Source organism: Ambystoma mexicanum, chromosome 4p (assembly GCF_040938575.1).
Source record: "Ambystoma mexicanum isolate Mex_15411 chromosome 4p, UKY_AmexF1_1, whole genome shotgun sequence".
Classification (NCBI taxonomy): Eukaryota; Metazoa; Chordata; class Amphibia; order Caudata; family Ambystomatidae; genus Ambystoma; species Ambystoma mexicanum.
Genome location: NC_090927.1, coordinates 195320527 through 195343329, shown reverse-complemented (window position 1 = coordinate 195343329; position 22803 = coordinate 195320527).

The following is a 22803-nucleotide window of genomic DNA, read 5'->3' as shown; positions in this document are numbered from 1 at the left end:
CGGAAAACTTAGAAATAAAACCGCAGCTTTAAAAACGTTGTATTTATGTTTGCGGTAGCTTTTGAAGCTACCGCAAACATAAATACGTTATTGTGTTTGAAAACGCTGCGGTTTTTCTTTCTAAGTTTCTCAGAGGAGCCTGAGAAACTTAGAAAGAAAAACCAATGAAGGAAAAGCCACCCAGTGGTAGCTTTTGTTTACTACAGCTGGCTGGCTTTTCCTTCATTAGTGCCGCAAAAGCAAGCACAGGCGGGCATCGATTTAACAAAATGGATGCCCCCATGTGCTTGCTTTTGTAAATTTTGAGCTTCGATTGCTCAAAATTTTACATAGGAACTTTAAAAAAGTGTGAGTATATTTGTTTTATTATTGCCCATCTTTTTGGCCAATAAAATATTTTGGGCGAACCATTCCTTAAAGCCACCCTTCACTGTGTTTCCTAAGGACAGGGTTGTCCTTAGAGTTTGTCCTTCTTTTCTTCTGAAGGTGGTATCGGAATTTCATTTAGGCCAGAAGGTGGTTGTTCCGGCATTTTATCCTCCTCCACATCCTGGTAAGGAAGAGGAGAGGCTCCATAGGCTTGATCCTAGGAGAGCGTTAAGCTTTTATATTTCACGCATGTCGCAGGTCAGAATGGACGATCAGCTCTTCATTGGTTACGCTGGAAAGCGTTTGGAACAGGCTGTGACGAAACAGACTTTGTCTCGCTGGATTATTTTGGCTATTTGAGTGTTGCCGCTTGGCGGGTAGGGACCCACCGGTCGGCTCACGGGCCCATTCTGCCAGGGGTATGGCTGCCTCTACTGCCCTGCAGAGGGGTGTTCCTATTCGTACCATCTGTGATGCAGCCACCTGGGCTTCGGTACATACTTTTGTAAATCACTTTTCCCTCGATTCCATCCGGGGGCAGGATCTGGCCTTTGGCAAGGCGGTCCTTTACTCCGCAATTTGAGTGGGCATGCTAAATTTCTGTTTTGTAAATTCTTTTCCCACCTCCTTGCATTGGTACTGCTTTGGGGATCTGTCTTAGATGTGGAATACGTCGGAGGACCCAATCCCCTCTAAGAACATGTTACTCTCTTACCTGGTAACGTTCTTTCGATGGGATGGTCCGACGACGTATTCCATATTGCTCCCTCCCTACCTTCCCCGCTACATAATTTCTTATGCGATTGCAGCTTACGTTTCCGCAAGGCTTTGTGTGTCAGACTGGCAGAAGACTGGTGACACACCTTCTGGGGGAAAAAACTACAACTGAGGCTACGGGCGTCCTACTTATAACATCCAGTGACGTCGGCCGTCGGAGGAGGTCCTCGAGGGCGGCGTATCAACGTCATCGACGCAAGATGCAGACGCCGAAGATTTTCCGAAGCAGCACAGCTGTGGTGATTACTGTCATAGATATGGAATACGTCGTCGGACCATCCCATCGAAAGAACGTTACCAGGTAAGAGTAACTTGTTCTTCTGAGGCTTGTGGAATCTGCTTAGATCACATGCTGTGCATAGGCTGACATCTAGTGGAAGCTGCAGAGTATTAGTTTGTTTTTCGAAATTCGAAAATGGGCGTCGACACAGGGCGTGCCAGTAATACTATCCCTAGTGTGACGTCCACTGTACCCATGATCCCTCACGCGTCTAGGACCCTCAGATTGTTTTTTTCCACCATACTGGTCGGAAGCATCCTGCTGCAACATATCATATTTCCCCATTTTCTCCATCCCAACGTCGAGTCACCGAAGTTCGACGCCGGCCCGGAGAAGAAAGCAACCGTCGAGAGCTGCATGATGGACTTTGGGCCTCGGAAGGCCTCTGGCCTCGGCCTTGCAAGTAGGGAGAGTGGGGGGTGGTACATACTCTACACTCGTATATGTATGTATATGTATATATGTATGTATATGTATATATGTATGTGTATGTATATATGTATATATGTATGTGTGTATATATGTATGTGTGTATGTATGTATGTGTGTATGTATGTATGTGTGTATGTATATATGTGTGTATGTATATATGTGTGTATGTATATATATGTGTGTGTGTATATATATATATATATATATGTGTGTATATATATATATTCCTACACACACTAGCCCGCTGCCACAAGGTGCGTATGGAGGGTACCCCTTTCCAATTTTGCCCCAAGTGCAACCGCAAGTACCCTTGGGTTGACAGATACGCCACCTGTAACCTCTGCTTGCCGATGGACCACCCCGAGGCGAACTGCAGAGCGTGTAGTCGGTTTAAGCCCGAAAACTCTAAATGACCTTTCGATCAAATGTTGGGCCCACCAAGCCAGGCAACGGGAGGCCATGGAAGCGGAGAGCGCCTTCAGTGATGGCAGCAATGCCGTGCAATCGGATGGTGAGGTCCATGTGGCGTCAAGAGACAGCCAAGCGCAAGTCCCCGACCTCGGAAGGTTGTCCGGCAGGGCAGCTATGGGGAACACCCCCGGCGACACGAGCACTACCCACACCACTTCCACTAAACACTCGAAGTCCAACCGAGACTCGACGCGCGCATAGAGTTCCTGGAAAGAGGCACACAGAGAACGGTCCACCGAATCGGTGTCCTCTGGGCGTTCGCGGTCAAGTTCGCCGCATGACAACAGGCAACCATCCACTGTTGCCGAGAGTGTCTTGCTCCCTAAAGTAACGGAGGTTCGTTCGTTGGAAGACAAAGCCGACCATCCCCAGGCCGCACTCCAGGAGTCGGCGTCAGCAGACCGCATGACGGCTGCTCCCGTGTCCCGACCTCCACACTCTAAGGAAAGGGACACTGCCCCTGAATCTGGACGCCAGAAGTCGAAAAGCTCTGAAAAGGTGAAAACACCAGGGAAGCACTCTTCCACTCACGGGGAGGGGGGAAAGCAGCAGAAGATACATTCTCAGCCTTCTTCTGCACTACAGAAACATAAAGACAGGTCACAGTCTTCTGTAAAGATTTCCAAGACCCCTGTACAAGGCCATATGTTCAGTCAGGATATGGCAGGGAAACCCTCCCAGAAATGGTAATCCCCAGCTCCAAAGAATGGTCAAGTGAGGATATAGACAGTTATGTCTAGAATGTCATCCCTAGCAGACTTCTATGCCAAGAATCTAGAGCACTTCCTCTCCTATACCCCTGATGGGGCTACCCCCTCAGGGTCTAGGGACCCGCAACCCCCTGGTAAGAAATCTCGAGTTGAAGCGCCAACGCAAAGTCAGTCTTCTGACCCTTTCTACGTAAAGCCATACTCTCAGTACGCTGAGGATCCCTTACACGAGGATCCAGAATTGGCCACGTTGGATGACCAAACTGGGATGTATTACTGTGGGGATGACTAGGACCAAGAGGAGGACGAAGATGACCCAGAAGCCTACAGAGTAGACTCCCCAGTAGGCAAAGAACCTCCGGTTACCGACTCTCCTGTCGACGACCAACCTATTAAATGAGGTTTTGTCTAGAGCGGCAGAACACTTCCGCATAGATACCCAGGGAGCACAGGAGGAGAGGGACTTTGCCGAGGAACTAGTGGGAGAAAAGAGACCTGTTGCCCAGGCCATCCCTATTCTCAAGTCTATACAAAGGAGAATAGGCCCTTCCCTTCTCAATCCCAATATCACCAGGGCAGTAAACCCCAGGATCGAGAAACTGTTCAGGGCAGCCCAGTCAGACCCGCTGTACGTAAGGGGGCAACTGAAACCGGACTCCCTGGTAGTGACTAATACCCGAAAGAGGGCGGGAATGCCCCTATCATCGTCTGAAGCTCCCCCGACAAGGAGAGCAAAAAGATCTATGGGTTGGAAATGAAGGTAGCCTCCACTTCCGCCTACCAAGCAAGGATTGCCAACTCCACCACCCTGCTGGCGAGTTACAACTCCCATCAGTGGGAAGAAGTGGCGGCACTCATCGACTCTGCCCCGGAACCTTTAAAAAGCCAGTTGGCACAAGTTGCGTTGGAGGGAAGAGCTGTGTCCGGTAGCAATCCTTAAGGCAACCTTTGATGCCGCGGATAACGCCAGCAGTCTGATAGCAGAGAGCACTGTTATCAAAAGGCATGCTTGGTTAAGACAATCTGGGTTTAAACCCGAGACACAAGCATCCTTAATAGACAAACCGGTGGAGCCTGATCTACTGTTTGGCAAGGCGTTAGAGGATGCATTAAAAAATGCCAAAGATGAGTACGAGACTCTCAAATCCCTGGCCCAGTTAACCAACAAACCCCCTCATCAAAGAGGGAATGGCAATTTTCGTCACCCACGCGGCCAAAATTCACAAAGAGGCTCCAACTATTCCTAGGGGCAGGGTACACCATGGAATAACAACCAGCAGTCTACCCAAGGTTATGGCAGGGGTAACAAAAGAGGACGCGGTAAAGGTAGCAGCAGCCCCAATAGAGGCGGCGGCACGCCTCCCACAAAGCAGTGACATTCCGTTCAGGGTCCCTTCTCACGCATCCCCAGTAGGGGGACGCATTTCCAACTTCACCCAAGCTTGGGAAGGGATCACATCAGACAGATGGGTGCTGTCCACGGTGTCCGCAGGATACTGCATAGAACTGTTAGAGCGTCCCCGAAACCACCCTCCACGTCAAAAGGTACATTCCTTAGACCACCAGAAGATCCTCCTCGATGAGATGGCCTATCTTCTAGCAAAGGACGCGATAGAACTCTTCCCGGGACACCAGGTAAACAAGGGTATTTATTCAACTTACTTCCTTGTGCAAAAAAAAGATTTGACAATGCGACCAGTATTGGACTTAGGGCCTGCAAACAAGTATGTCAAGCCCCAAAAATGTCACATGACTACTCTCCAAGAGGTAATCCCCCCTCCTAAAAAAGGGGGATTACATGGCAACATTGGATAAGAAAGATGCCTATTTTCATATTTCCATGTTCCCAGCGCAAGGTGACAGTCAGCACTACCAGTTCAAGGTACTGCCCTTCGGTATAGCCTCGGCTCTAAGGGTTTTCACCAAGGTACTGGCGGTGGCACACCTACGCAGGGAGGCATTCCCAGTGTACTCTTACCTGGACGACTGGCTCATCACAGGGGAGACCCCAGTCATTTGCAGATCAAACATTCAGAGAACTATCGACCTCCTCTTCCAATTGGGTTTCTCCATAACCAAGAAAAAGTCAAGTCTGGTGCCAAGCACCTCCAAACAGTTCCTAGGAGCTGTCCTAAACACACAGGAGGGGTTGGCCTTTCCATCAGAGGAAAGAATTCGGAATATACTGCTGCAAATTCCGCTATATCAGGCCGGTCGCCACATAACGGTGCGCAAAGCGATGCGTTTGCTGGGCATGATGGCGTCGTGTATTTACTGGGTCCGTCACGCGCACCTGCGAGTGCATTTGCATCCCATGCAAGAATGGTTGGCGAAAACAGTGGTCTCAGGCATGTGGTCAGTGGTAAGATCTAGTGGTCGTTTCGCCAACACTTCTACAAAGTCTTCACTGGTGGACAAGAGAAAACCTGTCAAAGGGGAAACCCTTTTCCGATCCCGAGGTACAGGCTGTAGTCACAAAAGGCGCATTCCTGTCAGGGTGGGGAGCACACCTTCTCCACCACACAGCTCAGGGTCTCTGGTCTAACTCAGTGGCCAAGAATCATATCAATCTGCTAGAACTTCTGGCAGTATTCAAAGCTCTTCAAGCGTTCATGCCCTACCTGATGTATCTGTCAGTGCAGATCCTGACAGACAGCACAACAGCAATGTTTTACCTGAACAAGCAGGGAGGGACTTGTTTGCCAAATCTGTCCAAGCTTTCCCAGAAAATTTGGATATGGGCACTCAGACGGAACATCTACCTGTCATCTCAACATGTTCCAGGAGAACTCCATTCTCTGAGCAAAGATCCCCTGCCAGAGGAACACAAATGGTGTCTACACATAGAAATCGTAGATCTCTTCTCTCAGTGGGGTTTCCCCACTATAGACCTATTCGCCACAAGCAAAAACAGACAGTGCCCAGGATTCGCATCCAGGTTCCTCCAACCAGACTCCCAGGGGAACGCCCTGTGGATGAACTGGTCAGGGACGTTTGCGTACGCTTTTCCACCAACTCCTCTCCAGGAAGGTGGTCAACAAGATGCACAGGGAATCGATAACGCTCATCCTAATTCCTCCCATATGGGCGAGGCAACCGTGGTTCCCATACTTACGCAGACTAGCGGTGTGCAAACCCATAAAACCCCCTGTGCTGGTACAACCTACTGTCCCAGCACTGAGGTCAGAAAGTACATACTCAACCCAACTCAATTAACCTGACAGCATGGCTCCTGAGGTCATAGAGTTTGGACATCTCAGTTTATCTCAGAGATGTATGGACATCCTAAAAGAATCTAGGAAACCAAACACGAGGCACTGCTACTTTGACAAATGGAAAAGATTTGTTATCTGGTGCCAGTATAAACAAATCAACCCAGTTGATTGCTCTCCTTCCACTATTGTCACCTACATGCTCCACCTGCTGGACGCAGGGTTTGTATTTAATTCACTGAAGGTACACCTGGCAGCTCTGTCGGCATACACCACCTCCCATAATAAGGTGTTGTGGTGGAAAGTACCAGTGGTTAAAGCCTTTATGGAAGGAGTAAAGAGACTTCACCCTCCAATTTCTAACCCACCACCAGGATGGGACCTTAATGTGGTGCTATCTAAACTCATGGGCCCCCTGTTCGAGCCCATGCATAAAAGTAGTCTCAAACACCTGACTTATAAGACTGCCTTCTTAGTAGCCATTACATCTATAAGAAGGGTCAGTGAAATTCAGGCTCTGTCAGTGCAGGATCCTTTCTTTACTGTTCATAAAGATAAACTAGTTTTACGTACACACCCTAGGTTCTCACCTAAGTTTATTTCTAAATTCCACATTAACCAGTCCATCGAGCTTCCGGCTTTCTTCCAAGATCCCCAAAGCTCAGCTGAGGTGAAACTACACACCCTAGATGTGCGTAGGGCAGTCCTATACTATGTAAACAAAACCAGACCGCTAAGGAAAACAGACCAACTGTCTCCGTAGCTACAGGCAGAGAGGGAGATCATGTCTCTAAAGGTGCCATCTCTAAGTGGATTATAAATTGTATCCGGCTGTGTTACTCCCTTTCTGAAAAACTCTCTCTTTCACGCCAAGAGCCCACTCTACAAGAGGCATTGGGGCCACTATGGCTTTTATTGTAAATGTACCCCTTGACATCATTTGCAAAGCAGCTACTTGGAGCTCTATTCACACTTATACTCAGCACTACCGCATTGACACCCATTCCAAGACAGATACACAAGTGGGACAAGCAGTTCTAAGACATTTATTTGCTCATGACCCTTCTCACATCCCACCTCCTTCTTCTAACACTGCTCGCTAATCTATGCACAGCATGTGATCTAAGCAGATTACACAAGCCTCAGAAGGGATACATTACTCACTGTAATCGTATTTCCGATGCCTGTATCTGCTTAGATTCACATGCGACCCACCCTTCCTCCCCTCTGAGAGAAGGCGCATGGATGCTTGTGGTCTTATCTTTCTATCTATCTGCTTGGATAATCTGTACTCACGCTACTCCTCATGCTACCTCATGTCAGGAAAAAATACAATCCGAGGGTCCTAGACGCGTGAGGGATCATGGGTACAGTGGACGTCGCACTAGGGATAGTATTACTGGCACGCCCTGTGTCGACGCCCATTTTTGAGTTTCGAAAAACAAACTGTAATACTCCGCAGCTTCCACCAGATGTCGGCCTATGCACAGCATGTGAATCTAAGCAGATACAAGCATCAGAAATACGATTACTGTGAGTAATGTATCCCATATTACATGGCCACGGTAGTGGCCGTGTAGTTATGGTTAAGTGCTGTTTCCATAGGAAGAGCACTTTTTGGGCGGCTTATAACTTCGCTCCCCCTGGACGAATCCTCACCAAACTTTGCAAAAAAAGTATATGGGCCACTCAGAATTTTCTGTACAAAGTTTGGTGAGGTTTGGTCCAGGGGGGGGCAAAGTTATAGGGGGGGTCTCAAAACGTCTTTTTTCCCCATAGACTGAATGGGGAAAAACTTTGTGCACGGCTACAGGCCAAACTGCTGAACGGATTTGCACCAAATTTGCAGCAGTGTCAGGGGCGTGGTCGCGAAAGCGTGCTTTTGTAAATTTTGTGACAATCCATCAAGTAGTTCCCTTAAAAACTATCAAAAAGTATGTCTCTAAAAATTAGTGATATCTATGTCCGCTCCACAGTCACACTTCCCTGTTCGCTCTGTGGAGAAGATTGCAATTGGCTTTTCCGTGGCGTGCTGCCCGCGACCATGTTGCGCTTTCACCGATTGGTTGTGGCACAGCGTGAAGTGCGTCGTAATCACACGATACCTCCGCCATGTTTACTTCGTTTTCTGTTGAACGCGGACATCGCCGCTAACATACCTAAATGAAGGAGACACCAATGCACTTGTTACACTTATGGAACACTGTTTTGAAAGGTGAGCGTTAATGAGACGTGGTAGTAGAACTTGCTGCTCATTGTACGAAATGAACTTACTGCGTCCATTTTACAATACCTAAACAACATTACTGCGGTCAGGCTGGCGTCCTACAGTTTGAAATCTAAGCCAGCCACCTGCACTATTTCGTACACACAGCCCTTCTGCACGTGTACGGGAGTAGCGGTTCTCATGAATAGCTGCTGATATGTTGTTGCAAAATGATAATTTATTTGCATTCGGAGTGAAGGCCACTTCATTTTCTATTTTCAATACGAGCTCAGTAAGGCTGCATATTTGTCGACACCCATAAGGGTCACCTGTTTTTTAAGCTTGAGGTACAGGGAAAGGGCAGAAAGAATGCAGGCAGTAACAGTTTGAAAAACATTTTGTTTGATAAGGTTATGCTTCAAAAACGTTTGCACCGACCAATAAAGACGTTCCAGCCTTCTGTGCCATTGGATTTTTTTTTCTTTCCATTATGGACATTGCACATTGTCGCCGTCCATAGGGTCCCACTACATTTCCTCCTATTGAATTAAATTTGTATTGAAAAGGATATGTATTACAACTTTGGTTTATCCAAAGGTTGCGTATTGATGCATGTTTTATTTCCCCTTTCCCTCCTCAGATACTTCCTTCCCTATTGTGATTGTCATGGATTACAGCTGCAGAGTGACGGCTTTTTTAACTGTCAAATGCAACTGTTCGTCACCGGTTGTCTGTGTGACATAATTCACTGGCATGACCGTGTCGGACCTCTGTGTCCTTACGCTGCTGTCGTCATAAGGAGTAACATTCCATTCTTTCTGGTGGTGTAGATCACAGCGCTTGACGTCGTCTTGCACATCAATGTGGGAGGAAAACGGCTACTGTGGCGGCAATGCTTACTTTCTGTGTGTGAAAAAAAACAACGTGGCCATTAACATTTTCATTGTCGACCAAAGAGACAAACTTACTAGTAATATGGAAATGTGAATAGGGCGATCATTTCGCACAGTTCATTGTGAAACAAAACTACTTTACTAATTGCATAGGGCGATGATTTCGCTCAGTTTATTGTGAAATAAAACTACTGTACTAATTCTTAAATGTTAGTGTTTTTTTTACAAATGTACTCTGTTTTCACAATGTGGCATGCTATGTTGCAGGTCGTAATGTGTTCTTTTGTAGGTGCTACATCACGGCACGTACGTCCACATGGACGCATTTGTTTAAGCTGCCAAGGAACGTTATGGAGAAAGGTACTGCATACCACTTGCTTTGGCTACGGGAGGGTCAGGCCCATGTCATATGCTTTAGTGCCGTTAGGCCAATTTCTGTCACCGAGATGCCCTATTAACGAACATTGGTTCAGAATGATTAGTATCTTCTTAAAAGAGGAAAAATGAGGTAAGGTGCACTGAAAGCGTTTGCTGCACAGAAATGTTTGTAAAATAATACATGGTTACACCCTCCAAATACACATCTTCACACCTTTCGACCTGTGCCACTTACAAAGTTGTGTCGAAAGGTGAGTGGTAATGGTGTTGCTTCCAGTATTTCTGATGCCATTGCGCTTCCCATCACAGAGTTTGTTTGGGATTTTATGTAAACGTAAGTAGACTACTCCTTTGCGTTTTTTACGCACATTTTTACAGAAAGAAATTACTACATGTACAACACGTGTATGTAAAGGTCATCGACAACGACCGAAAAGCTTTGTGTTGTGCATGTGATAGTGTTTTGATATTTAAGTGTCGTCGTGTAAATAACAAATCAACGGTACGGCTTCCGTCTCTGAGGGGTAGCCACTATGTATGGCTAGGTGCCACAATGTCGGGGATGGCCATTACTGGAAGGGACAAAACATTGCATTGAGGTCGCCATGTCCACCAGGGACTGCCTTTCTGGTAAAGGTCTTGCTCATAACCACACATTTGTCAAGGAACACAAATGTGGTGCTGCCATTACGGTCACAGTTTCATTTTTGCTTTCTGCAGCCTGCAATGGAAAGCGAAGAAGGCTTTCTCCAGCATGGGGTCTGGCATGGATTCACATGCTCATGAATATTACCCGTCGTCAGGCTGGGAATCCTCGGTAAAGAAAAATCAGTATCAGTTTCGTTTCTGATCTGTCTTTCGTAGTAGTAACCAATCACTGATCTCTGCGTCATACTGACCACAGCCAATGACTGCCATCTCCCTAAGCCCCGCCTCTGGCAGCCATCTTCAGATTTTTACCGCACGTTCAAGTGTTGGGATCCTCGTGCTATTGCTCTCAAGCTTTAGTGCTTTTTTTGCGCTTTTTCTTAGGAAAATGTTCTCTTTTTCGGTCAAAGGAGCCTCAAGCTCCACCATTTCTTTATCCGATCAACGGGGACCCGTGTCGGATTCTTCTACGCCCCTCAAGGGTGAAGATTTCGTCGAGCCACGCTTTTGGAGGACTCCAGAAGTTTCTCAGGCCCATCTCGGTCATGGCCCAGGAGAAGGGAAGCTCGACGCCCGGAAAGCTGTTCAGGGTCTGCCCTGGATGCCAGCTTCAGAATGTCTTTAAGGAGGACGAACACTCCCTTTGCCTCTACTGCCTGCATGAGGACAAGACGCACGTGGAGAAGGACTGTGCGTTTTGCGGCAATATGTCGGAGCGGACCATGAAGGACCGCCATCTGCGTCTCGCCAACTGGCTGGAAGGGAAGAGCCCGTCAGGCGAGAAGAAGAAGAAGAAGTCCGAGCGGTCTTCTAAGACCTTTGAGGGCACCCCGGCGACGGGGGTCCAACAGAAGGCCAAGCACCGCGAGTCCGCTGGCACCGGGAGCGCCGAAAGGTCGGGCTCTACGGGCGCCAGGCAGGGCGCATCCTCCTCGGCACCATCAACCACGAGCTAACGCTCTGGCTCGGGTAAGAGGAAGGCCGAGCACCCGGCGAAGCTCCTGGAGAGACCCCGGTCGAGCTCGAAGGCCCCATCGGAGGGGAAGCGAGGCGGTGACCCTCCCCCCAAGGAGGAGGCGGTGACCCTCCCCCCAAGGAGAAGGCGGTGAGCGCACCTAAGGTGGTGAAAGCCTTAATCCACCCGGCCAAGGCCTCGATCGAGACAGTCGCGGCGGCCCTGGCTCAGCCTGTGGAGACTACACCAATGGTGGCGACCTCGGGGCCCAGAGTCTCCCTGCCACCGCGGAGGGAGTCCTCTTTCATGCCCATCGACAGGAGCCCCGTGAAACCTCCGACGGAGAAGAAAAAGGGGGGGCAGGAGGTCATCGTGGATTCGGCCTCAACCTCTGAGGAGGAGCTAATCGAAGTCTTAAGCTACGGCGTTGGCGTGGAAGAAGACCAGCCCGACATAGGAGACGACAAGAACGTCGAGGGTGCCGAGGACGTCGAGGGTGCCGACGGGGCTCCTGACCGCCCGTCGGACTCCCCTCAACCAGTGCCGCAAGACAACTCGGTGGCCATTTTGTTGGCTATACAGTCCTTATACTCGGAGATGAGAACGAGATTGCTGTTACCACCAACGGAGGAACCTCTCCCGACGGGGGACCCGGAGCCAGGCCCATCTGGAAGCCCCCCTCCTAAGAGAAGAAGGATTCATCCTCCACCTCCTTTTCAACCATCGCGCCCTGCTCAGCCCTCCTCCACGACCCGTGGGGATGATACGGGGACTGACACGGCCGCGACGGGCACAGACGACAAGGTTTACGACGAGGATCTCCCGTAGTCACCACCTGCCCGGGCTTCCCCGCCCAACGAGATTGGATCATTTCATGCCATGATCGCCAGGGCATCCGAGCTTTTCCAGCTCTGCCCGGAAGAGAAGGAAGGTTTCCTTTATCAACGGCGCGAGACCAAGAGGAAGACGCTCCTCGCTGTACCTCTACTGGACGATATCTGGGATGAGGGTCTCGCCCTCCTCAAGAACCCATCCACAACGCCTGCGAGAAGGGACCGGTACGAGAAGAAATACCGGGTCCTGGACACGGCCCCCTTGTGCCTTCGGGCACAGCTGACCCCGGACTCGGTCGTCTCCACGGCGGCCAGGAAGAAAGCGGGGGGGGCCTCGGCCTCTACGTCAACCTCCCCCCAGGAAGGCGAGGGAAAGAAATTGGACACGATGGGACGCAGAGTCATCTCATCGGCAGCGACGACCATTAAGGCTGCCAACGCCTTGGCTATCGTAGCCCGCTACGACAGGGAGTTGTGGTACAAAATCACCCCCCTGCTGGACTTCTTACCAGACGACAAGAGGGGGAAGGCCCTAGAGATCTTGCAGGAAGGAGAAGTGGCGTTGGACCACGCCATTACGATAGCGACGGACATCGCTGACACTGGATTTCGCCAGTTGGGCAACGGCGTGTGCCTTAGACGGCGTGGATGGCTCAAGGCAACTGACTTCCGTCAGGACATGCAGACCAGAGTCTTGGACATGCCGTTCGACGGGAACAACCTGTTTGGGAAAACAGTGGACGATTCCCTACAAGCCATCAAGACGGACACAGAGACGGCCCGGGCTCTTGGTGTTCTCCAGCAACGACGGCCGCCCTTTCGGAGTGGCGGAGGCAAGCAGGGTCCCTCCCAAGGTTCCGGCGGCGGATTTTCCACCTATCGTCAAGCGGCCCGTTCGTCGTCGCAAGAAGCCTACAGGGGACGAGGCAAGTCGGGCAGACCCCGCTGTCGTCGCCAAGGAGGGCAAGGTGGCAAAGCCTCGTTGAAGCAGGACTGAACTGGCCGTGGGGTCGGGCCCCCACCAAAGCACCCCGGTGGGAGGCCGGCTGGCGAACTTCGTCAGTGTGTGGGAGTCCATCTCCACCGACCGTTGGGTGCTGGACGCCCTGGCCCAGGGTCACGCGCTCTAGTTTCTAAAGAAGTGCCCGCGCGTCCCCCCCGTGGCCAGGAAGGAACATCACGTCCCTCAACTTCTCTTGGAGGTAAAGGCGATGCTCAAGAAAGACGCCATCGAGCTCATCCCAAAGAGGCTTCGGGTCTCCGGAGTTTACTCAAGATACTTCCTCGTGAAGAAGAAGACGGGAGGATGGCATCCCATCCTGGACCTACGACGACTGAACAAATTCATCAAGGCACAGAAGTTCCGGATGGTCACCCTCCAGCAGGTCCGGGTCAACTGGAGGAGGGCGATTTCCTGTTGTCGTTGGATTTGGAGGATGCCTACTTCATATCCCCATCCTAAAGGGACACCGAAACTTTCTCAGATTCGTGGTCCAAGGGCGTCACTACCAGTTCAGAGCCCTTCCCTTTGGATTGAGGTCGGCACCCAGGGTGGTCACCAAGTGCCTCGCACCGGTGGCGGCGCGGCTGCGCCTGGAGGGGATCCACTTCTACCCCTACCTGGACGACTGGCTCATCCGAGCAAAGACAAAGGAGCTCGGCGCGGAGCACACGGCGAGGACCGTCCAACTACTCACGGACCTGGGATTCTCCATAAACTACGCCAAGTCCCACCTGGTGCCCGCTCAAGACGCACTGTTTCTGGGAGCGACGCTCGACCCAGTGGCGCGTCTGGCCTCTCCGTCGGAGGAAAGGACGAGGACCATCTTGGGCAAGGTGCAGCGGATGCTGGATGCGGACGCGGCCAGGGTGAGGTCCATCAAGTCCCTCCTCGGACTGATGTCTTCTTGCATTTATCTCATCTGCCTGTGCAGGCTTCGGATGCGCCCGTTACAGGAGTTCCTGGACGCTCGCTGGATCCAGACGACGGGCAGCTTCGAGGACAGGATCACACTCGACGAGAGCTTCCGACGAGCGATCCGGTGGTGGGGCACCCGCGCGCATCTGACGGCGGGCATGGACTTCCAGACCCCGGGCCACCAGAAAACAGTGACCACGGATGCCTCCCTGGAAGGGTGGGGAGCGCACATCGAAAATCTGCACGCGAGGGGCCTTTGGCTGCCGACGGAGAAGTCCCTCCATATCAACGTCCTGGAACTCCGTGCAGTGTTTTGGGCCCTCAGGTCCTTTCTTCCGTCCCTCAAGGGCAAGGTGGTGAGGATCTTCACGGACACCACCACCACCACCACCACCATGTTCTACATCAGGAAGCAGGGCGGTACCAGATCCCCAGCCCTGTCCAAGGAGGCTCAGGATCTGTGGCATTGGGCCGTCGCCCAAGGGATGTTTCTGGTGCCGTTCCATCTGGCAGGGATAAAAAAAACACCATCGCCGACTCGCTCAGCAGAGAGCTGCGCTCGTGCCACGAGTGGGAACTACGACAGGAGCTAGTGGACTGCCTCTTCCGACAGTGGGGCACACCCCAGATCGATCTGTTCGCGACGGCGACGAACTCCAAGTGCCGGAGGTTCGCCAGCAGGTTTCCCCAGCCGAGGAGCATGGGCGATGCTTTCTCGTTCCCCTGGGAGGGCCTGTTCCTATATGCGTTCCCTCCATTGCCGCTGCAATTCCGGCTCATCAACCAGCTCAACAGGTCACGGTGCAGGATGATCCTCGTCGCACCTGCGTGGCCGAGGCAGATATGGTTCCCGGACCTTCTGGACTTGTCAGCGTCCCCGTCAATCAAGCTGCCAGTGGACGCGGATCTTCTCTCCAGAGAAGGAGGCGCCATCCTCCATCACGACCCGAAGTCGCTGAACTTGCAGGCTTGGCTCCTGCAGCGTTAGAGTTTGGAGGTTACGACATACCGGCCGACTGCAGAGAGGTTCTTGCAAAGGCCAGGGCGTCCTCAACTCTTAAATGCTACGGACACAAATGGAAGAGGTTCTCTGTCAGGTGCCATGCACAAAAGATTAACCCTCTACGGATTACGGCTCCTCAAGTTCTGCCGTACCTACTGACGCTGGCCAAGGCTGGACTGGCGCACGCTTCCATCAAGATTCATCTTGCTGCGATCTCCCGATACACCAGAACCACGGGACGGACGTCTTTGTGGTCTCGTCTGGTGAAAGAATTCATGAAGGGACTGTTCAGATCGTTCCCGCCGGTGAAGGCCCCGGCCCCAGCGTGGGAGCTCAACGTGGTGCTGACCAAGCTCATGGGACCTCCGTTCGAGCCTCTGCACTCAGCTCTGTTGAAGTTCTTGTCGTGGAAAACAGCGTTTCTTGTGGCCATCACCTCCGCACGACGGGTGGGTGAGATCCAGGCCCTTTCCTGCAAGCCCCCGTACTTGACTTTTCACGACACAAGGGTAGTGCTCAGGACGCACCCCTCCTTCATGCCAAGGTGCCATCCCAAGGTGCCGTCGGACTTCCACCTCAACGAACCCTTGGTGTTGCCTGTTTTCTTCCCGTCGCCTTCGTCGCCGGCTGAAAGGACTTTGCACTTGCTGGATGTGGCTAGAGCGCTGAAGTTCTACGTGGACCGCACGAAGAGTTTTCGGAAGACGTCACAACTTTTTGTGAACTTTGGACCTGTCAATCAGGGGAAGGCTCTCTCGAAGGCTTCCATTTCCAGATGGGTCTCCGGCTGTATCATGTACTGTCATCGGTTGGCAAACCGACCGCTGCCTGGCCTTCCGAGAGCCCATTCCACCAGAGCGATCGCAGCTACCACGGCGTTCCTATCTGGTGTGCCCTTGCTGGACATCTGCAGGGCTGCTACGTGGAGGTCGACGCACACCTTCACAAAATTCTACTGCGTCGATCAGGATTCCAGGGAGGAGTCCAGGGTCGGCCAAGCAGTGCTGCGCAACCTGTTCGCCTAAGGTGAGCCTGGTGAGGAGGTAAGAATTGCTTAATGTTGAGTTTTGGATGTAATGCTTAATGTTGAGCCTTTGCCACCTCCCGTGGTTGTGCATGTGTGTACTGCTATGTATTCTTTTATTCATGAGCATGTGAATCCATGCCAGACCCCATGCTGGAGAAGGAACAAGTTACTTACCTGTAACTGTTGTTCTCCAGCATGGGTCTGGCATGGATTCACATGCGAACCCTCCCGCCTACCCCTCTGCGGCTCTTCACTTGGGGTTTAGGGAGATGGCAGTCATTGGCTGTGGTCAGTATGACGCAGAGATCAGTGATTGGTTACTACTACGAAAGACAGATCAGAAACGAAACTGATACTGATTTTTCTTTACCGAGGATTCCCAGCCTGACGACGGGGAATATTCATGAGCATGTGAATCCATGCCAGACCCATGCTGGAGAACAACAGTTACAGGTAAGTAACTTGTTCCTTCTATCCAACATCCGTCTTCCCTTTCTATGGTGGCCATCTTGGGGAAAAAGGATTTGTTTTCTTCAGCCGGGAACGCCCGAGGCGTTCCGGTTGAAGACAAAAATCCTCTTTCTTGATACCACGGGTTACTGCTGTAAAGTCTCGATTGCTAATGGCATTCATCCCGCAGTCTTTGGGGAGGAATGGGGGTTAATGATCCAGATACGTCGGTATGCACTCTTGTTTATGTTGTGTTGCACACTTGCCTCGTGGAGTTCTGTGCCGGAAATCTTGAAGTTACAAGTTCCTACAAGACTATACAATGTACTTCCGCACTATCAACCAGTTACACATGTTTTTGTGAAGAGTGTATGACTTTTCGAACACGCCCCCATGCTGTGCGCCAGCATATGATGAGGTGGAATTCTTCGTAAGGTGGGCAGTTACTTCAAATGTTCCTTTACAGTAGTATGCTTATGTGTTACTATTAGAACCCTGATAAATGTAGTAGAAATGTTTTGTTAAAGTACTGTTATGATGCATTTACACTACTAAAAACCTATGGCATTCAGTTAAAAAAACTTTGTTAAAGGGACGTTATGGTTCGTTGCCCTCCCACAAACCTGTACAATTCACTACAAAAAAATACTTTGTTGAGGGGATGTTATGGTTACGTTGCCCTACGAAAAACCTGTGCACTTCACTAAAAAAAAGAATGTTCGCCCTCCCCATTATGGTTCAAATTAAAGCCGAAAAACCCCTGAAATTTGCCAGTTATGGCAGAATGAGCCCCCGTACTTGCCATCAGCACTGTGCACTGCTAACACTAACACCCATAACATGAAAGATGTCATCTCAATTGTCACTGATGACATCACTGACGACATCACATGTTTAGCCCCTTTGTTTTCGGTCCCCGCTATATATATATATATATATATACACATACATACATATACATACATATACATTCAGTAAAAAAACTTTGATAAAGGGATGCTATACTTCACAGTGAAACCAAAAAACACTGCACATTCGCCCATTATGGTAATCTAAGCAACCATAACTCGCACCATCTACGTGCATTGCTAAGATTAACACCCAGGACATCAAAGATGACATCACAAATTTCATTGATTACATCACTGACGACATGACATGTGAAAATATTGATGAAAAGTCCCTACCTACAAGGGGTTCTTTCTATTATGTTGGTAGCAAGATGTCAGGGGTGATTGTGTAATGTTAAACATGTAATAACTCGCTAACAAATCAAGACTTAATACACACTTGTGCTAGTAAAAACAATACATATGAAGACCCCAATGCATAAAGTTCATCTGTAACTAACTCTGACGACGTCCACAAACAACTGGCAAGGCACCCGGACCTACTCAGGAGTATAGGATGCCTGAAGGGGAAACTAATCAAGCTGCACATTGACACGACAGTACAGCTCAAAGCGGTGCGGCACAGGAGGATACCGTTACACATGCAATACCTAGTCGAAAATGAGTTTCGAGGGGATTGGGTCCTCCGACGTATTCCATATCTATGACAGGTAATGTCCACAGCTGTGCTGCTTCGGAAAATCTTTGGCATCTGCGTCCTGCGCCGGTGACGTCGATGCGCCGTCCCCGAGGACCTCCTCCGACGTCCCCCGATGTGATAAGTAGGACGCACGACGCCCATAGCCTCAGTTCCGTTTTTTCCGCGAACGTGTTTGCTTCGTGAATCTCGGTACGCCTCGACTCGTTGGAGTTTGCTGTTTTCAATTCTCGGTTCGTTGAACCTTTTCGGTTTGTTGTGAAGACCTGTTCGTGGCGATGTCTTTCTCATCTTCAACCCCGTGTCCGGGCTTCAAGAACTGCGGGGACTGTGGGTCCAAGATGTCGGTCACGGATTCGCACGATGCCTGCCTCTGGTGCCTCGGGGAGGACCACGATACGGACGACTGTGTCGACTGCCAGTCGCTCACGGCAAAAGCCTTGCGGGAACGCAAGAAGCTGTCGGTAGGCCTGGTGTCTGAGCCCCGGAAGTCGAGGTCTGCGGGGCTTTCGACGGATGACTCGAGGGGTGACTCTCCGCGTCATCGTCGGAAGTCCAGTGGGTCTCCTTCCAGGAGTCGGTCTCGCCACTCCTCTGCCTCTTCGAGGCATTCCCGGAAGCGCCGGCATAGGTCGCCTTCCCCGTCCTCTTCTGAGGACTCCGCCCGTCGGCGGGCCGCTTATCCCTCCATGCAAGCGACACCGGAGGAATGGGCTTCCTTTGGGAAGCAGATGCTAGCGATTCTTGAATCTCAGGGCACCGATCCGAGTGGGGTCGGTCGGCATCGGTCGAGAGACACCGCCCCTACGCCTTCGGGCTCGGGTGGTCGGCACGGCTCACGGGAGAGGTCCCGCTCGGACAAGGGTAGCCGTTCTCGCCATGCCCGTTCCAGGTCCCGGTCCTTGACGCGCTCGAGACCGCGTGATCCTGTGCCGTCTTCGAAGAAGACGTCGACGCCTGTGGTGCCGAGGTCGTCGATGATTTCTCTCGAGGTTCCGCCTCCGAGGGGGTCCTCGGTGCTTAGGTCGTCGAGAGACCCGCTCGGAGCTCCGGCTTTGAGGCCTGTGTCGACGCCGCCGATGCTGGCGGCGCTGCAGCTGACGTCGACGCCGATTCGCTCGACGTCAACGCCTTTTCTGCCGGCGCCGACTCGTTCGGCGCCCTAGACGCCTTTCGAGGCGGTGGTGTCGAAGGGGCCCCATGGCACGGGGTTTGCCTCTAGAAAGGCTATGGCTAAGGTCAGGCACTGCTTTGGTCCACAGACGTCTTCCTCTCCCCGCCTGGGGTACATTTCAAAGGGTGATGAAGGCTCTGATGGCGGCTTGGTTCCGGTTACGGTTCCAGATGACCTTATCTCGGGCCATAGCCAGTTTGATGATCTGCGGCAGTCGCTCCATGATGCCAGTGGACTGGACACCTCTCCGGAGGTGGAGTTTTGTAGGCCGGAGCCTGGCACTCATGCCGATTCTTCATATCGGCGCCTTATGTCTCGGGTCACCGAGTACTTGGGTTGGTCAGCTCCCCCAGGGGAGTTCGTTCAGGATGATCTCACGGACATCCTTGATCTCGGTCCCCCCACTGACCCGGTTTTGCCTTTTCATATGGCTCTGCAGAGAAGGGTGGTGGCGGCTTGGACTGCTCCGGAGAGTCTCCCGGCAGTGGGCAAGTCTTTGTCGCGAAAATACCGTCCAGCCAGTAGCGACCCCTGCTACTTGTCTAGGCACCCCACTCCGGAGAGTTTGGTGGTGCAGACGGCTATGGCCCCGGCAAAGCAGGCGTCGTATCCTACCATCCCTACGGATAGGGACGACAAACGTTTTGACGGCTGGGCGAAGAAAGTGTTTTCTTCAGGGGGTATGGCGCTTCAGGCGGCCAACTCCATATGTGCCTTGTCTCGTTTCACACACACTCTGTGGAACTGTGTTGCATTAGCGGCTGAACATATTCCCGAAGGGGACGAATGGGATGGTTTCCTTGCTATGGTTCAGGATGGCAAGGATGCTATGTGTGAGGCCGTTCAGTCGGGTTTGGACTTGGCGGATTGTGTCAGCCGGTCCATGGCGGCGAGCACCGTGATGCGCAGGTTTGCGTGGTTGGCGAAGTCTGGGTTCGCTCCTGATGTGCAGTCCCGGCTCCTCAACATGCCCTTTGACGGTGAACACCTTTTTGGCAGCAAGGCTGACGAGAGCCTTGAGAGGTTGCAGACCTCCAAAGCTGCAGCAAAGTCGTTGGGCGCTGCAGTTCGCCAACATCCGCCTTTTCGTCCTAGGGGACAGCAATGGAGGGGAGGTTCCTTTCGCTATTTCTCATCCTTCAGTAAAGTGAGGGGAGCTAGCAGTCAGAGGCCATCATAAGAGTGTCAGAGGTGGAAATAAAAGTACTTGAGGTGCCAAGGCCGCTCGGGCAGTTGCCTCTTTGCCCTCGGGCAACGCCGCAGCGGCTACCACTCAGTCATGAGGCCAGGTCCCATGGTTCGCCGGTTGGGGGAAGGCTGGCGCAGCATCTTGTAGAGTGGCAAGCCATTACTTCGGATGTGTGGGTTCTGGAGATCATAACCCACGGCTACTGTCTTCCTTTCGGCAGAGGCCTCACGACAATCCACCAGGGAACCTCTCTTGGAAGTGTATGGATCCGCTCCTTGCGCAGGAAATTCAAGCCCTGCTGGAGAAAGGCGCCATAGAACTGGTGCCTGTAGCGGAGAGGACCAAGGGATGGTATTCCCCTTATTTTTTTATTTCAAAGAAAGACGGGGGATTGAGACCCATCATGGACTTGCACGGTTTGAACAAACTCCTCAGGAAGGACAAGTTCAAGATGGTGACTCTTTCTCAAGTCCTCCAGGCCCTTCAACTTCAGGACTGGTTGGTGTCTCTCGACCTCAAGGATGTTTACTTCCATGTGCCGATCCATCCCAAGCACAAGAAGTACCTGAGGTTCGCGGTTGGAGACTCGCACTTTCAGTTTCGAGTCCTGCCTTTCGGATTGACCTCCGCCCCGAGGGTTTTCACCAAGCTCGTGGTGGTGGCAGCGCATCTCAGGAAAGGGGGATTCACGTCTACCCCTACCTGGACGATTGGTTGATCAGGGGGAGCTGTCCCGAGCAAGTCCTGGATCATCTGTCTGTGACCTGCCACTCCCTTCACAGGCTGGGCTTGTCCCTCAATTTAAAGAAGTCCCATTTGACACCAACGCAGCGGCTCCAGTACATCAGAGCAGTGCTCGACACGTCCCTGGGGCAGTGTTTTCCTCCTCAGGTGAGGGCTCTTCACATTCGACAGATGGTACACAAGTTTCAGTTTGCCCAGAATCTCCCAGCGTCCGCGTTCTTGAGACTGCTCGGTCTCATGGCATCCTGCATTCTTCTGGTGCCAGAGGCTCGTCTGCGCATGAGATCTTTGCAGTGGGCACTCAAGCTCCACTGGTCTCAGTCCTCCGGCAGGCTGTCGGACCCTGTTCAGGTGCCGCCCTCGGTGGCCCGGGACCTTCTGTGGTGGGCCGTCGAGGGCAATCTGATGAAGGGGGCCCCATTTTGGCTGCCGTGGCCGGAGGTGACGATCGTGACGGACGCATCCCTCACGGGATGGGGAGCTCATGCCAACGAGTTGACAGTCAGCGGTCGTTGGTCTCTGTCGGAGTCCAGACTCCATATCAATCTGTTGGAGCTGAAGGCCGTCAGGCTAGCCCTGAAGGCTTTTCTGCTGACTGTGCGCGGAAAGATTGTCCTGATTCTAACGGACAACACGGTGGCCATGCACTACCTAAACAAAGAAAGGGGGGGGGGGCACGGTCACTTCCACTGTGCAGGGAGGCGATGCAGCTCGAATTCTGGGCCATCCAGCAGGAAGTTTCGATCTCGGCTGTTCATCTGGCCGGAGACGACAACGAGACGGCGGACGCTCTGAGCAGGCAGAGCTCGATCTCTCACGAGTGGGAGCTGGCTCAGGAGATACTCCTGGAGATCTTCGCCCTTTGGGGGACCCCTCAAGTGGATCTCTTCGCCTCCAGTGTCAACCGGAAGTGCGAAAGGTTTTGCTCGCGGGAATTTCCTCCAAAAGGATCCTTGGGAGACGTGTTCGTGGTGGAGTGGTCATTCCCACTGCTGTACGCGTTTCCTCCAGTCCCCGTCATCCTGCAAGTGCTGCGGAGGTTACGGAGGTTCGGTTCCCGGATGATCCACATTGCTCCGGCGTGGGCCCGGAGGACGTGGTACCCGGACCTTCTAGACTTGTCCTTCTGCCCTCCACGTCGTCTTCCCTACCGAGACGATCTGCTCTCACGGGAGGGGGGTCAGGTTCTCCATCCAGAGATCAGATCCCTCAATCTTCACTCTTGGCTTCTGAAAGGTTGAGGTATAAGAATTGGGACCTCCATGAAGATGTGATGGAGGTGTTGCTCTTGGCCAGGCGGCCGGCAACAAAGTCTCTGTACCGTTGCCATTGGAGAAAGTTCCGCGACTGGTGCAGAGTTGAGAATGTGGATCCTTTTGAATGTGACATTCCCATGGTTGTCTTTTTTGCTTTCTTTGGCTCACACTGGCTTGCAAGTGGAGACCATTAAAGGTTACCTGGGGGCGCTGTCCATCTTTAAGCGCTCGTCCGAAGAGTGTTCCTATTTTAAGATTCCTTTAATTTCGCAGTTTTTGAAAGGGCTCACTAATGTGTTCCCTCCGTCACCTTTTCTGGTGCCCGGTTGG